Source organism: Ooceraea biroi, chromosome 5 (genome assembly GCF_003672135.1).
Source record: "Ooceraea biroi isolate clonal line C1 chromosome 5, Obir_v5.4, whole genome shotgun sequence".
In the NCBI taxonomy this organism is placed as follows: domain Eukaryota; kingdom Metazoa; phylum Arthropoda; class Insecta; order Hymenoptera; family Formicidae; genus Ooceraea; species Ooceraea biroi.
In genome coordinates, this window is record NC_039510.1 from 7335382 (window position 1) to 7350694 (window position 15313).

Sequence of the window (15313 nt, forward strand, 5' to 3'; positions counted from 1 at the left end):
TATTTATTGCGGGTCAATAACGGTGCGTTTAGATACGTTCCGATGTAATCCCAGCTAAAAGGCTGTTGATTTACCGCAGGAATGTATTTTCGCATAGAAGATCGTTAAAATTGGATTGGATTAAAATTGAAACATAAAATGTATGTGAGTAACAAGTCACAACAATATGATCTAGAGCTCACGTATATCGGACACAATGAAAATTGCACGCGCAAATTAACACATAGACGAACGTACCGTCCGCAAATTGACTAAACGCTATTTAAAAATCACGATATGGAATATAAAATCGTTACGACGTTATCGGGAAATTATGATACATATACCGTGTGGAAGAAGTTTAATAATGATAAATAATTAATTATATTTGCAAAATGTGATCGGTAGAGAGGAGGAGAATCTCAGACATGTGATTTCAAAAATTTAATTTGACCATTTTGATGTACAAAAAGAAAATGAAATCCCGTTGAAGTCATATACGCGGACACTCGTTCATCGCGTGATGATGAAAATTTCGCGAGCGCAGAAATTTCGCAGTGGTAGAAAAGTTGACGCGTGAATAATTTCTCTCTCACGCGAAAAAAGTTACTCGGTTTACCGTTAGTCTGACTAATAATTTCCTGGAACATGAGTGTAACGTAATTGTTAGCATGGCTTTACTCGTCGTGGATAATTACGCAAATAATAATGTAAAATTATATAAAAAAGAAATCATGCGAGTGCAGTTTTACATATAATGATTAGGTACCTGAATCAGGCATGAAACGCATTTTCAATACTGGTATTAACGAAAGCACGAATAAACAGGATTTTAATCGGCATAAGTGCTACAAGTGATTTTGATTTAGCAAATTTTCTTTTTTATTTAAAAAATTCTGTTTTGACTATTTACAGTTAACGGGACTATAGATAAGAAAGGTAGATGAGAAATTTCGAAGGTTTTAAAACACGAGAGACGAAAGAAGAGGGAACATACATATATTGATGTCGTAAGCCGGCTTGCGTCGGATAAGACGCGTGGATGCTCCACTAACATGGCTATAAAGCGCGCCGTCGCTATCATTTTCTTGCGCGCGTGCTACGAAATACGAGTGCGAAACACTAATACGAGAAATACGAGACGTCGTTCACGAATCGTGATTTCCATTTTCGCAATGCGATTCCGTAACATTCAAGATTTCGCGTACAGAAGCGTACAGAATAACGTGCACACGTTTTTGCGCTTATTTGCATCGCAAATTGCAATGTCGATTTTCATATTAATTATTTCCAATTAAAATTGTATATATATTTAAATTAAGCTTTTTTATATATGTATATATTTAATTTAAATATACATATATAAAAAGCCGCGGTTTTTGATTCCGACACATCGTGAAGATTTCAATCTACTTCATCAGGAGCGAGAAGTAACTTGATACTTCAACCTGAAGACCAGAACTGATATTTGCATTCTTGTACGTAAATCTTTCGAGTTAACATTTTACGATGAATAGCAAATGAGGATTTCGCCGATCTTTAAATTCGAATGAAGACGAGGTTCTACTTTGTGATGAATGAAAAACGACGAATCGCGTGATACGCAATTTTATTCAAATGACGATAATAGGATTCGTGAGTATGGAAATTTACGGTTGAATCCCTATGTAGAACGCGGTCGAACTCTCGTAATAAGAAATCGCGGAAGTGAATAATGCACGACGAGACTTGGAGGAAGTTTGTGTGAATTTTAAAACAAGAACTCGTTAGAAAGTCAAAGCCGTGTTAACTGGCTTTGTAATATTCCTGTCGGAGAATGTCGAGCATGAGTAATATCATTGGCTTGGTCATATCTTTTTTCACGCACATCGTTTATATTATAAAAAAACTCTCGGGTTAATTAGACATTTTTCTGACAAAAGCATGTAAGATGGCGTGAAATTTGATCGATTCGTTTATCATCATAATTACTGGAATGCAAAAATATTTTGATGAATAAACGTAATTCAAACCTTATCTTTGATATGTGGAATTATTTTGCATCGTTACGCTGCAAAAATAAATACGCGGGCAGTATAAATGAATTATTTCGTGAAATGATGAGATTTTCTATCAGATGTTGGCTGAAACAATCGCGTCGCGTTCGACGATCGATTTTCGATGTGCCTAACATAAACGTTGAGAGCTGTCTCTACCTTGAAACTCATTATTGTTCAATGTTCATAGATATTTTCATAGTAAGGTAAGTAACCCAAATAAGGCCCACCTTATTGTTAGTGCTTAATAAGTTAAAGGATTATGCAAAAAACAGACTGTATTTTTTAAAATCATTGTTTATTTATTAAACTTTAGAAAAAGCCTTAAGAAATTGCTTTATTTTTAAAATTTCCACTATTTTCGTTACATTAAAAAAAACATATTTTAGGCCTTATAAAGGAATCCTAGTTCTTAATAAGTTCACATTGAACTTAAAAAAAAACTGATTATATACTTATTATACATTTAACATAAATCATCAAAAATTAACAAAAATATTTATCTTTTCGTAAATTTATCATCTTTGGCTATTTTAACAATTAACAAATTTAAATAACTAATAAACAAATTTAACAAAAGTAACTAATTTAAACAATTTTAACAAAAATACTTAGTTTCTCGTAAATTTGTAATCTTTGGCTATTATTAAACTTTTCCATTTTAGCCTGAAAAAAATGATAATAAGATTAGTTTCAATAATCTTAATATGGGCCGAGTGAAAATCGAATGGGCCTTATTAGGCAAAAGTAACGTTCTGATTTATCATTCATTAATAAAAAAAATACAAGGAATATCGTAACAATGTATCTGTATCCTATAGATAAATAAACAAAATATAAATAAAAACCAAAAACATATATAATCTTGCATAAAGAAACAAAAACACTCACGTATTTTGCGGAAACTTTTTAACAAAGGACAGCGCGTGACCCTACCCGTTCGCTGACGTTATACAATTGCGGACACCGACAGGTTTGCGTCCGAGCGAATCCGGCGAGACGAACATTTGACACTCGTGGGCACTCACTACCACATAGTCACGTAGTCTTTCCATATTCATTGAGTGGGAAATTTAAAAGCTGAGCCTTGTTAGGGCGCGGGCCTTATTGGGTTCACCTACCCTACTGCTTTAGTTTTAATCGCCGAGAATAAACAATTTCGCGGTTTTGCATTATTTATAAAACTTTCTTCGGATACATTTCGGACCTATATTGCAATTCAGGCTGATCTGTATATCTGCATGAAATTCTAATAATAATTACACATTTACATTCGTTGTTCACTCGTCGATAAATTAATTAACGTGGTTGACGATCACACAGATCGGAAACGATGGATTGCGTGCGATTACGAAGATAAAAGATATCGATTAGCCGGAGGGGAATAAATACATGCGCATACACATACACCTACACACAGAGAGAAAGAAAGAGAGAGGCATGCATGTGTGCTTTCCTTCAAAAACGAATAAACACTCGAGACACTCGCATCCCATCGATATTTCAGCTGCATCAGAGAGGCAATATCTTACCTCGATGTATCTTGGTTGCGCTCGCTCCCTGATCAAGTTACTTCCGGTGTGTCTTGCTCGCCACAAGAAAATCAATTTGCAGTATTTTAGTTTCATGATGACGAATTTCACGCGAACGAATAAATATCACGACCTTTCTTGCTTCGCTTAATCGCGAAATTTCCAATCACGGCATTTTCAGTTGTTATATATTCGATTCAATCGTATACGCCATATTATTAGATTTATCGTCATTATTTATTCTAAAAAGATAATATATATAATATTATCTGTTTTTCAATCGTTCCATTTATTTCATCGTCCTTCCTTTCTTCAGTCATTTGATTACGTCTTGCACGCATCTCTTCTTGATGAAGCGGTTTTTTGGTCCTTTAATGGAAGATCTGCGAGAAAACGAGAAATTGTGCGATACACGATAAATTTCATTGAGATTATCTGATCGATGATATGAATAAATTGTAAAGCACACAAAGCGCATAGTTTCGTTATTACATGTATATGATGTTCCGACATTGTAAGAATTAAGAGAGGAAAATGAGAATCTTCCGTGAAAACGAAACGGTTCTATTTAAGTGTTTTCGCATTATTCTTGATTGTTCTATAAAGCCGAATAATCATGTAATATTCGAGAGAAGAGACTTTGAATTTTCGAACACACAAGACGTGTAATTAAACTGGAAGCATAATCAAGTTGGTAGAAAATAAATTTTTAGCAATCGCACGCGCGGAATTGAAAGATACTACAATATGATGGAAACGTTCTCGTAATTGGCATGTTTGCGGCTATAAAACTGTCCGTACCAGTTGTCAATAATCCGCGTAAATACAGGATACATCTCAATTATTATAATTAACCATAGTTGTAATATTAATATCTCTGATTATCCGAAATGTTAGCAATTAAATGAACATAATCAATAATCTTGGATTGATTAATAGAAACATCGAGCATCGAAATCATCTGTAAGTTTTTTTCTGACCGAATATGATTGATTCGAAAACACAAAAAAATACAATAATATTTAATTTTAATGATATTTTTACAAATAATTATTGTGAAAGATTTTTGCACTTGCACTCACATTTGCATTATCATCAAAGAGATGATAGCAGATGATAGTAGATAGTAAATAGTAGATAGTAAATAGTGGTCAACAGAATCAATAGGGAGAACAGAGAGAATACATTTTAAGTATTCAAGAAGTTGTGACAAATAGAATTCTTGTTGTTACGGAAGAAAGTACTGCTAATTTAAATAGATTTTAATTTGTGGAAACGAGGAGATTAGTGTCATGAACTTTTCAAAGTGATGTTTGATAATGTTCATCTCAGACAGACGTTATCGATTACGAGCATTATCGACATAAGGAGAATCACAGCATGGAAGAAATGATTAGTAAATTGCTCCGATTGAGAGGAAAAATTTTTCGGTGGTTTTGCTTAACTTAAATAAAATTTGTTGTAATCCAAATGTTTTGGAAATGCTGTTGAAATTGGTATTAATTACTGTGTTTGATAAAATCTGCTCGCCCGAAGAAGCCTGCGATGCAAATGAGCAATTGCCATGAATCGTCTAACAGATGGAGGTTGATGTTGAACCACTGGCTTTTCGAATAGAAACTTGTAATGAAGTAAATTGTAAAAGTTAGATCACCATCATTGATCTAATCAGAAGAACATCGCTTCGTTGTAATATTCAGAAGATAAGATTTAAAATTAAGGCGACCATGTTCGATTCATGAAACATGAGATTTTTTGGTTTTAACAAAGATAATGATGCTTCCAGTAGAGAGCGGAACGTCGAAGTACAGCCATCAGCGTAGTCTCATTTTTTAAAACAACACGCTTCTTCCGGTTTCGATAATTTATCGTAATATCCAGGGGAGAGTATTAAAAAATAAGAGAAGTCGTCATCGATCTCTAGATTGAAGAAGGGACACGTATTTCGGATTCAATATTCCCGATTTAGCACTGGGCACACTGTAGATTACTTCTACGAAACGCACTTTTAGAAGGAAATAAATTGTTCACTGTTATATTTAGTAATTCTTGTGACAATAGATGATTAGAAAAAATATTAGCTTATTCGATTTATTCGTTTTATTTCATTTTTCATTTTTTTTCACCACATGCGCTACATCGCAAATATTGTCCAGATCCGGAAAATGTCCGTGAGAGAGAACGAACGTGTCCCAAGCTGCTGTCCCGTTTACGCAGTGAAGAGGGTCTGCCGTGTTTGTAATAAAGGGTACCTTTATGAGCGAGTGATTGCACGATGCACGCTAATGCCCGACGCGGTGGCTCACACGGCTTGCGAGGCCGCAGTGAACTGTGGGTGGTCGCTTCGTGGAGGCTATCCCGCTTTCCACCAGCGACGCACTACCGCGCCACCCTGCTTCGGCCGCTCTTATCCCCATCCCCTTTATTGCGCACGGAGCGGCGAGGGAGCCGCTTTCACCTCCGGTCGAAACTGCTTCTCTCTACCGTTACCCTCCGCTAGCTCCCTCTTCTTCTCTCTTTATCTTCGGTGAGTGTCCGGACTTATACATATACCTATCATTGTTTTATCTAACGTCATCGGGACAGAGGACGATTGTTGTTTTTCTCAGCAAGAGCGAACGCCGGCGTTTGTCTTTTAGCCGATTACAAATTTCATTCATGGAAAATCAAAGATATGAATGACGGAGTAGATAGAAATTACTGATTAGATAAAAATTATAATAGTACGATAATAAAATGAACAAAAGAATAGAATATAGTTGTGAGGTTTTCTTTATTTTTAGTTACTGCTATTATTATTATTATTATTATTAAATATTATTAAATATTTGACGAAACACACACGCGCGCGTGCGCACGTATACATATTCAATTTGTCGAGGTTCTAATACGACTGATGCAGAAAAAAAAGAAAGTACAAAAAACATTAAGTATTTTTAGTTTTATTTTTTTTAATTCAAAATACGTTCCTTCTATGTACAATTTTTTTTGAGTCAATGCTGAAAGCAATTAAAAAAGTTTTCGGAGCAGTTATACTCCATTTTACTCCATTTTCAGAATCGTCCACAAAACCACAATCACAGTCCTTTGGATGGTATCGTAATATTTTCCTTTCGCCAACTTGAATTTTAACCGAAAGTCATACCGAGTCAAATTAAACGAGTACGGCAGGTGTTCTAGCACTCTGATATCTTTTCTGGCCAAAAAAATTATATGTAATCTTGAATTTATGCGCCGTTACATTATTGTGTAGAAGCAATCAAAACTCTTGTTCTTGGTATCAAGAGATACGGTAGTGTCTCGCGCCAAGTGTACGCGCAGCAAGACCGACCGTGTGTCTTTACGCGAAGCGACGATTTCAGAAATCCTTAGATTATCTTAATAACTGCTGAACGGATCAAGTTTAGAGTAGGCTTAATGGATAGCTTGGGTTTAAATTATATAATAAAAGTGTTCTCATTTTTCGTGTACGTGCCCTACGAGCAGAGATATTGCGATGCAAAGTCCGATTTGGCAAATTTACATTTAAGAAACGTTATCATCAACGTCATTTGTAGTTCGTTTTGTTTAGTTAGATGGCAGCAGCGCCGACCCTACGCATTTATACTTTTATGGAGGCGGTGGGTTAGGATCCTGCGTGCCATGCGGCGGGCTTTGTTGGTACGATTGCCGGGGCTTGCCGCGGAGCGTGTGGGGTCTCAGCTATGTCGTAGTTTTAGCGCGAGACCAGCTGTAGTTTTCGGTCGATACTATAAGTCCACATATTGTAACCGCTGACCGGATGGCGATGCCAAGGCCCTCTCTTTTTATACAATAAAAAAAAATTTATACTTTTAGTAATAATTATGCTATATTTCGCTTTTCTCTTTATGTAACGTCCTTATCAGTCAATATATATATATATTTTTCAATAAATTGTAATATACAGGGTGTTCCATTTTACTTTATTACACCAAAAAATTTTTATTTATGATTCTAGAAAAATTTGAAATGATACAATTTATTTATTTTGATGTGAAGGATTTGCATTCTTGAGTGGGTCCACGTGGCGACAAATAATTAATCACTCTGGCTTGTTCTTCTCATGAATATAAATGTTTATTACACTTGAGGAATAATAGCGACAATAAATGATCTCTGGATATAACTCCAAAATAAACGAACTGTTATACACAGTGAAACAATAAAGAAAGAAACTCAAAATAATACAATGCAATGCTTCTCACGGAATGACCTCGACTTCTAGACTGTTTTCACTGTTCTGCCCTAATAACAAGACAGCGGTCGCTTCACGAATCAATCGAGAATGATCGGTAATGGTCGGCAATTTCCGATCATGCATCAAACCGGCTTGATCAAAATTATATGTTGGTTAATTCGTTTTCCAACATTCTCCCTTAATTTTGACAAGTCCGGAGCATCTATACCACAGTATAAGAAATAATGAAAGAAGAATTGGAGTGCCAACTTCAATTTGAACTGCTTGACACTTATTATCAAATACGTGTACCAATTTTATTGACAATGTTTGAATATAGCAACGTTTGCCATTTATAATGTGATCAAATTCTATAAATATCATTATTCTAATTTTAAAAAAGTATAATAAATATATTAATTATATATTTTTAAAGCAAAAATGGCAAGCTTAATAATTGCTTTTAATTACCCTGCTTATTAATTAATTGCTTAATAATTAAATTAATAAAAACAAGCTTCTGTTGAAAAAAATTAACAAAAATAAATTTACAAAATTGATTTTGTGTGCTTAAAAATATTTTATTTAATACATTTTAAGATTAATTATAAGAAATATAAACTAGACGATGATATAAATTGCTAGAAAATTTTATTGCGCTTAAATAATGAATGATTATTTAATATTGTAACATATTTATTAATATTAACATATTTATAATTATAACATAATTTACAAACAATATTTTTATAACATACAAATACAAACAAAAACAAGGTACACATATAATTCAATACAAAACATATAATACATATCAAGTAAAACCTATCAGATAAAACATATAAAACAAAATATTAAATATTTTAATTAATAATATTTACTTATTCTGAAGAATTGTTATTTTTTTATGTCTTCTTTGTTCTGTAAAATCTCGATTTATGAATTTTAATGTATAAAATAAACAAACTCTAATATACAATTTAATTAAATAACTTCTCGGAAAATTCGAACATGGATGAGGAAATTCTATTTTTGATAAAATGTTTATAAAATTTTGCACTACATTAGAATGTTTAATGATAAAAAAATTTTCAAAAAATTTTGTATGCATTTCTTTAATATATTGTACAAACAAAGAACCTGGAATATGCAAATGGCCAAATGTATTTTCTGAATTATCATATGCTCAGAAGTAGCTATATAATTTTAAAGCGTTTAAATCACTATTTTTTTCTAATAGTAGTGTGCATGCTTCACATGTATATTTTATAAAACAACGTTTTAATACAAAACTTTTAATAGGTATCCACAAATATATGTAAATGCATTTTCTTCAGTTATTGGCATATTGCGATATTCATAATTATCTATTTCTGTATTTACAGAAGTATTGTTATTAACAACTGTCTGAATTTCTAACATATTCATATTGCGAAAGTTTGTACATTGAATTGACATTTGATCTTTATCTGTTTTACAATTTCCTGTTGAAACTTGACAATAATTTATACAAAATAACTTTTTAAATGAATAATAAAATTGTATTGGAGTAGGATTAAAGGCGTTACCATGTTGAGTACGCACAGCACCAAAGAAATTCTCTAAGGCATCTTGATTTAGTCGTCGTGTAAATAACAATTTTATGGGACTCGGAGAGTGTTCTAATTCTTTCCACATTTCAAGCAATGATTTGATAGTAATAATCCAACATTTGATTGATGTTATTGAACGTGTAACATCTTTTCCGGTTTTAGTTATTACTTTTATACGTTGAAGAAAAGATATCGTATCGTTTAAAAACAGATTTTGTTCATTTGAATTTGTGAACGCCTTTTTGTTAGGATTATTACTATAAAGTTTAGAAGAATTAAAAATATCAACTAATTTGTTGAAACGCTCTATAAACTCTGTTGTAAATGTAGCTTCGGCAGGTATTATACTTAAATTTATATATGTCTTAAGAGCAGCTGAAACCGTAGCGCTTAAAATTTGAGTAGCAAATTTTACTTTCATTCTTTGGAAATTTGTTAGGATTAATATGTGCATCTGTTAATTTAGGTGCAACATGATATTGCTTACTTTTGTCACTATTATATAAATTATTTATACAGGGTGTTCCAGACCTACCGTACCACCGGTTAATGGTAGATTCCTGAGGTGATTCTGAGACAAATGTTCCTCTTGCAAAATGTCGAGGATGGCGTAGTTTCGGCTCTACGAAAGGTTGTAGTTATCCTATCCTTGTGCAGAATTTTCCTGCGTTCAGTGACGGTGGGTCGAAGGGGTCCCGCGCATCGCGCACCCTTCAATTTGATCTTAATTTTTCGCGGCTGTTCAAATTGAAGTGTGCGCGATGCGCGGGACCCCTTCGACCCACCGTCACTGAACGCAGGAAAATTCTGCACAAGGATAGGATAACTACAACCTTTCGTAGAGCCGAAACTACGCCACCCTCGACATTTTGCAAGAGGAACATTCGTCTCAGAATCACCTCAGGAATCTACCATTAACCGGTGGTATGGTAGGTCTGGGACACCCTGTATATTGCCATGATGTAACCTTATCACCATCTACATTGTGTCGTAATAAATTGTTTCTCGTTGCTTTTAGTAAATGTGGCACATCAAACATATAAAATACTTTTTCATTATTAATTTCAAAATATTGTTTTTCGATACTAATATGTAGTAATTCAGACAGCTTAACAAAATTGGAACCCATGTCTAAAGTGATACATAAAACTTTTAAACCAATATTTCTTAAATTTACTACAGCTTCATGTTGTTGGAAATAAGCGTGCCAGTAGTGAGGATTGAACAAAAGACCATTTATTGGTAACACAAACTGATTATTGCACAAACGGAATATAATGCGTGAGCGAGAAAAGGTCTTTGCTGAAAGCGTGTAGACGACTGACGAAACGAAAACCAAAATCTAACCGCGTTACAACAACGCCATCTCGGTTAACAATCCTTTACTACTTAACCATTAACATATTAATCGCAAGATCGTATACCAATATTCTCCCTCTCGAGATTGCGATTACTTAAAACTAAATAATCTTAACAAAAATAAATTACCAAATCGTCTACGTATTAAACACTCAATCCCATATGGACATTACAATACGCATTTTTATCTGGAGTTACAGGTTTCGTAAGCGAATCCGCCAACATTTCCTCGCTAGGAACATGCATAAGCTCTATGATTTTACTCGCTACCTTTTCCTTTACAAAATTATATTTTGTATCGATATGTTTAGACCTTGCATGAAAATTATTAGAATGCACAAGTTTTATCGCACTTTGGCTATCAAACAACGTTATCGGTGCATTAACATACGAAACATCTATTTCCTTTAACAATCCTTTTAACCATAACAATTCTTGACATGCCAACGATATCGCTATATACTTAGATTCGGTTGTCGAAAGTGACACCGTTTGCTGCTTCTTTGAACACCAAGATATCGCAGTATTATTCAATAAAAATACATAACCGCTAGTAGAACGACGATTGTCCATGTCTCCGGCCCAATTCGCGTCACAATGTCCTATTAATGTCGCGGCATTTGAATCTCCAAACGTTAACTGGTAATATAACGACTCTTTCGGGTAACGCAATACGCGCTTCAACGCATTCCAATGTGTTTTATTAGGATTTTCGGTAAACGTATTACTTAAGTACTAATTGCACAATCTAAATCCGGACGGGTTGCAACCTTAGAACATATACTACTGGAAGGGGCATTGCCTATACGTCCTATGGAACGGACCAATAAGCCACACGTGTGCGAGAGAGAAAGATAGAAAGCTCGAGTTGTCTGAAATGCGCATGCGCCGATATCGGCGTTGCTATGGTATCGTTGTGAAAGACATGCTATATGCTTTGCTCGAGCACGTAAGTTTACGTAACTATAGCAACGCCGATATCTGCGCATGCGCATTGCAGACAACTCGGGCTTTCTACCTTTCTCTCTCGCACGCGTGTGCCGCACACAATTGGTGCTCAGTGCCCCTTCCAGTAGTATATGTTCTAAGGTCGCAACATAAGCGTACATAAGACTACCGAGTAGCTCTCTATATGGAACTTGTTAATGTTTCCGTGATAGCCGCAGAGCGAAGTGAACATTAATATGCTCTTGTGAGAACACGTTTTATTAAGAACACAAATATGTATTGTCCATGCACTACGTGTGCAGTTACAAAGTCGTTACAAAAACGAGAACGAAACGAAACGAATAATCGGACGTGCGGGGCGCGCGATCGGACGGACAAGCGCGCGAACGCGACAACTTAAAACTTTTTAACAGTGATACCAACTCACTAATGCACTACGCAATGGGCGGATTTACATATCCTCAACACTTCCCCTTAAATCAAACATTGTAGTGCATTACAATAAACGTTTATAAACAATAAACGAAATCAACGAAATTAACCATATATCATACTCTCTTTCATACATAACACAAATAAATGTAAATCAGTACAATATAATATTCCGTTACTCTAATGCTCATTCACTCAATCAGACCCAATTGGTCACGCAATCTTTCATACTGAATACGTGGAATCGGCTTTGTCAAAATGTCAGCCACTTGTTTTTCACTCGGAATGTATTTAACTATCAATTGACCTGTCTCAACACATTCTCGCACAAAATGATAACGCACCGCAATATGCTTTGAACGCTTATGAAGCTAGGGTTTTTGACAAGCTTTATTGCACTCGCGTTATCTATAAATATCACTGGCACTTTGTCTAACAAGGTTATTTCACTGAACAGTCTGTTTAGCCACACAGCTTCTTTTGCACCTTCGCTTGCAGCTACGTATTCAGCCTCCATCGTAGAAAGTGTCACACTCTGCTGACGCTTGCTCATCCACGTGATGACTCCACCGTTGTACTTGAACAGGATTCCACTCACAGACCTGCGAGTTTCCGGATCATTGGCGAAATCTGCGTCGGTGTATCCTATCAGCTCAGATTCTTCATGCGATCCGTACTTGATTCCGTACGCCACTGTACCTCGAAGATATCTTAGAACTCGCTTGACCATCGTCCAATGTCGTTCCGTTGGTCTTTCGAGGAACTGAGACAAATAACTAATGGTATACGCGATATCTGGTCGTGTTGCTACTGCCAGATACATGAAGCAACCTATTGCCTCCCTATATGGAGCTTCCGTTTCTTGATCACTTGATTGCTCCATCGTTTGTGAACCTTTTTCAATCGGAGTCGACACCGGCTTTGCTTCTTCCATATTGAAGCGTTTAATTATTGCTTCAGTATATCGTTTCTGATTAACAAACATCGAGCCGTCGTTATCACGCCTAATCTGGATATTCAAGAAGCACTCAAGAGGTCCAAACGTTATCTTGAACTCTTGCTTCAACCTTTCCAAAAATTCGTTGATTCTTGCCATCCTTGTTGCGATAACCATTCCATCGTCTACATACAGTACCACAATTAATTTGTCCTCTTCAGTAACGTGGTAAAATAAACATGGATCCGCTGTGCTCTCGTGTAACTTGAAATCATGCAAAACTTGCTTGAAACGCTGACTTCAACATCTGGGGGACTGCTTCAGACTGTACAAACTCTTCTGAAGTTTACAGACACGTCCACTGCCATCATCAAATCCTTCCGGTTGTAGCATATAAATTTCCTCGTCAATCGTACTATTGAGGAAGGCTGCTTGCACATCGAACTGTGCTGTCTTTAGCTGTTCTCGTGCCGCGATGCTCAGAGCCAAACAAATGGTATCGAAACGTACCACCGGACTAAAAGTCTCATTGTAATCCAGCCCTTCTTGTTGACTAAACCCGCGAAAGACTAAGCGAGCCTTGTAACGATCAATATTACCATTCGCCTTCCGTTTAATTCGATAAACCCAGCGATTTGATATCGGTTTACGATCAGAGGGTAGTTTCACTAGTGTCCAGGTTGAATTTTCTCCCAACGAACTCATCTCTTCATCCATAGCTTTTTGCCAAAAATGTTTATCAGGTGAACTCTTGGCTTCAGTATAATTCTTCGGTTCACCTATTTCAGTTAAAAGCACTTCAACGAATCGCACTGGTCGCTTTATTTTATCTCTGTTTTGTAAATTTCGCTTTGGTGTTTCCACTGAACCACTGACATCCTGCTCAGGTTCAGATGCAGTTTCCTCCACAGATTCAGTTACCGTCCGCTCTGGGATATTCAACTTCTCTTCAGCCTCTGCAGGAACCAACGCCAAAGACTTACTTGTGCCTTCTGGTTCGAATATTACATCCTTACTTCGAATTACTTGATTCTTCGCTTTAATCCACACTCGGAATCCATCAATGTCTGCTGAATAGCCAACGAAAATTCCACGTTGCCCTTTAGCGTCCCATTTCTTCCGTTGCTGTTTCGGTGTATGCACATAACAGCCTGTTCCAAAGACATGGAGCGTTTTCAAGTTCGACGATCTTCCCGTAAATAATTCGTATGGTGCCTTCCCATTGATGCAGCTCGGTCCTGTACGATTTAGCACGTAGACGGCTGTATTCACAGCCTCTGCCCACAATATTTTTGGAAAATCCTTAGCCAGCAGCATAGTTCGTGCTGCCTCAACTACCGTTCTATTCGTTCTTTCAGCGCACCCATTTTGCTCGGGCGTATATGGATTTGTTACGATGAACTTCACTCCATCCGCTTTCAGAAGTTTACGCACTTCCTGATTTTCGAACTCACGACCGCCATCACACTGAAATCTCTTAATGGATTTTCCAAGCTGAGTCTTCATCACCTGCAACATTTCTTTAATCTTGCTTGCTACCTCTGATTTTTCTTTAAGAAAATAGACCATTCGATATTTCGTGTAATCACATGTGAAGCATACAAAATACCTGGCTCCACCGAGTGACTTACACTCCATAGGTCCGCAAAGGTCGGCATGTATTGTTTCTCCTGGTTCCGTAGCTCGCTGTTGCCGAAGCTTGAACACGCTGCGATGCTGCTTCCCTTCAATACACGCACTGCAAAACTCTTCATCATTCTCTGCTTCAATTCCAGCTTGAGCCAAAAATTTCTGAACATGACGCTTACTTTGGTGCCCCAATCGCTCATGCCAAAGCTGCAAAGAACTTCTCGAAGATAAATTAACCTTGCTTTCGATTAAAACGTCTGGTTTCTTTACACGTATCACCATGTTAAACAATTGACCGATTCGAGGCGTTGTAAAGGCCGCGTGCCTTTACAACGCCATCCTTTATGAATTTGCATTCAGTCTTCGATGATTGAAATGTTAGACCATGATCCAACGCTGACGTCACAGCAAATAAATTCTTTCTTGCACTTGGAGCGTAGAGTACGTTGTACATGCATCCTGGTAGCCATTGATCATTGACAGCAGCCTCAATTTTAATAGTGCCTTTTCCTAGCGCTTCCATCGTTGACCGATCACCTACTTTGATCGTGACAGGAGTCTCAAAGCGTTGATATGTCGCAAACCATGTATTGTCATTGGTTATATGGTCGGTTGCACCAGTATCCACGATCCACGACTTGTCATCGTATTTGACTGCCATACTTTCACTC

At 36.3% G+C, this 15313-nt stretch overlaps 1 protein-coding gene across 3 annotated transcripts in view; it reads right to left on the reverse strand.

The window, feature by feature from the left end:
* The window catches only part of LOC105286413 (octopamine receptor beta-1R), a 52139-nt gene extending 46211 nt beyond the window's left edge, over positions 1 to 5928 (reverse strand). The window contains exons 1-2 of one of the 3 annotated variants that reach the window (XM_011351354.3): positions 5800 to 5928; positions 3548 to 3930 (exon numbers count right to left, since the gene is read on the reverse strand). The gene's annotated coding sequence lies outside the window, so the exon portion shown is untranslated. Of the gene's footprint in view, positions 1 to 3547; positions 3931 to 4629; positions 5046 to 5799 lie in introns of those variants that run through there. The other 2 variants (XM_011351356.3, XM_011351355.3) reach the window with 2 other exon arrangements.
* Between the last annotated feature and the right edge of the window lie 9385 nt (positions 5929 to 15313).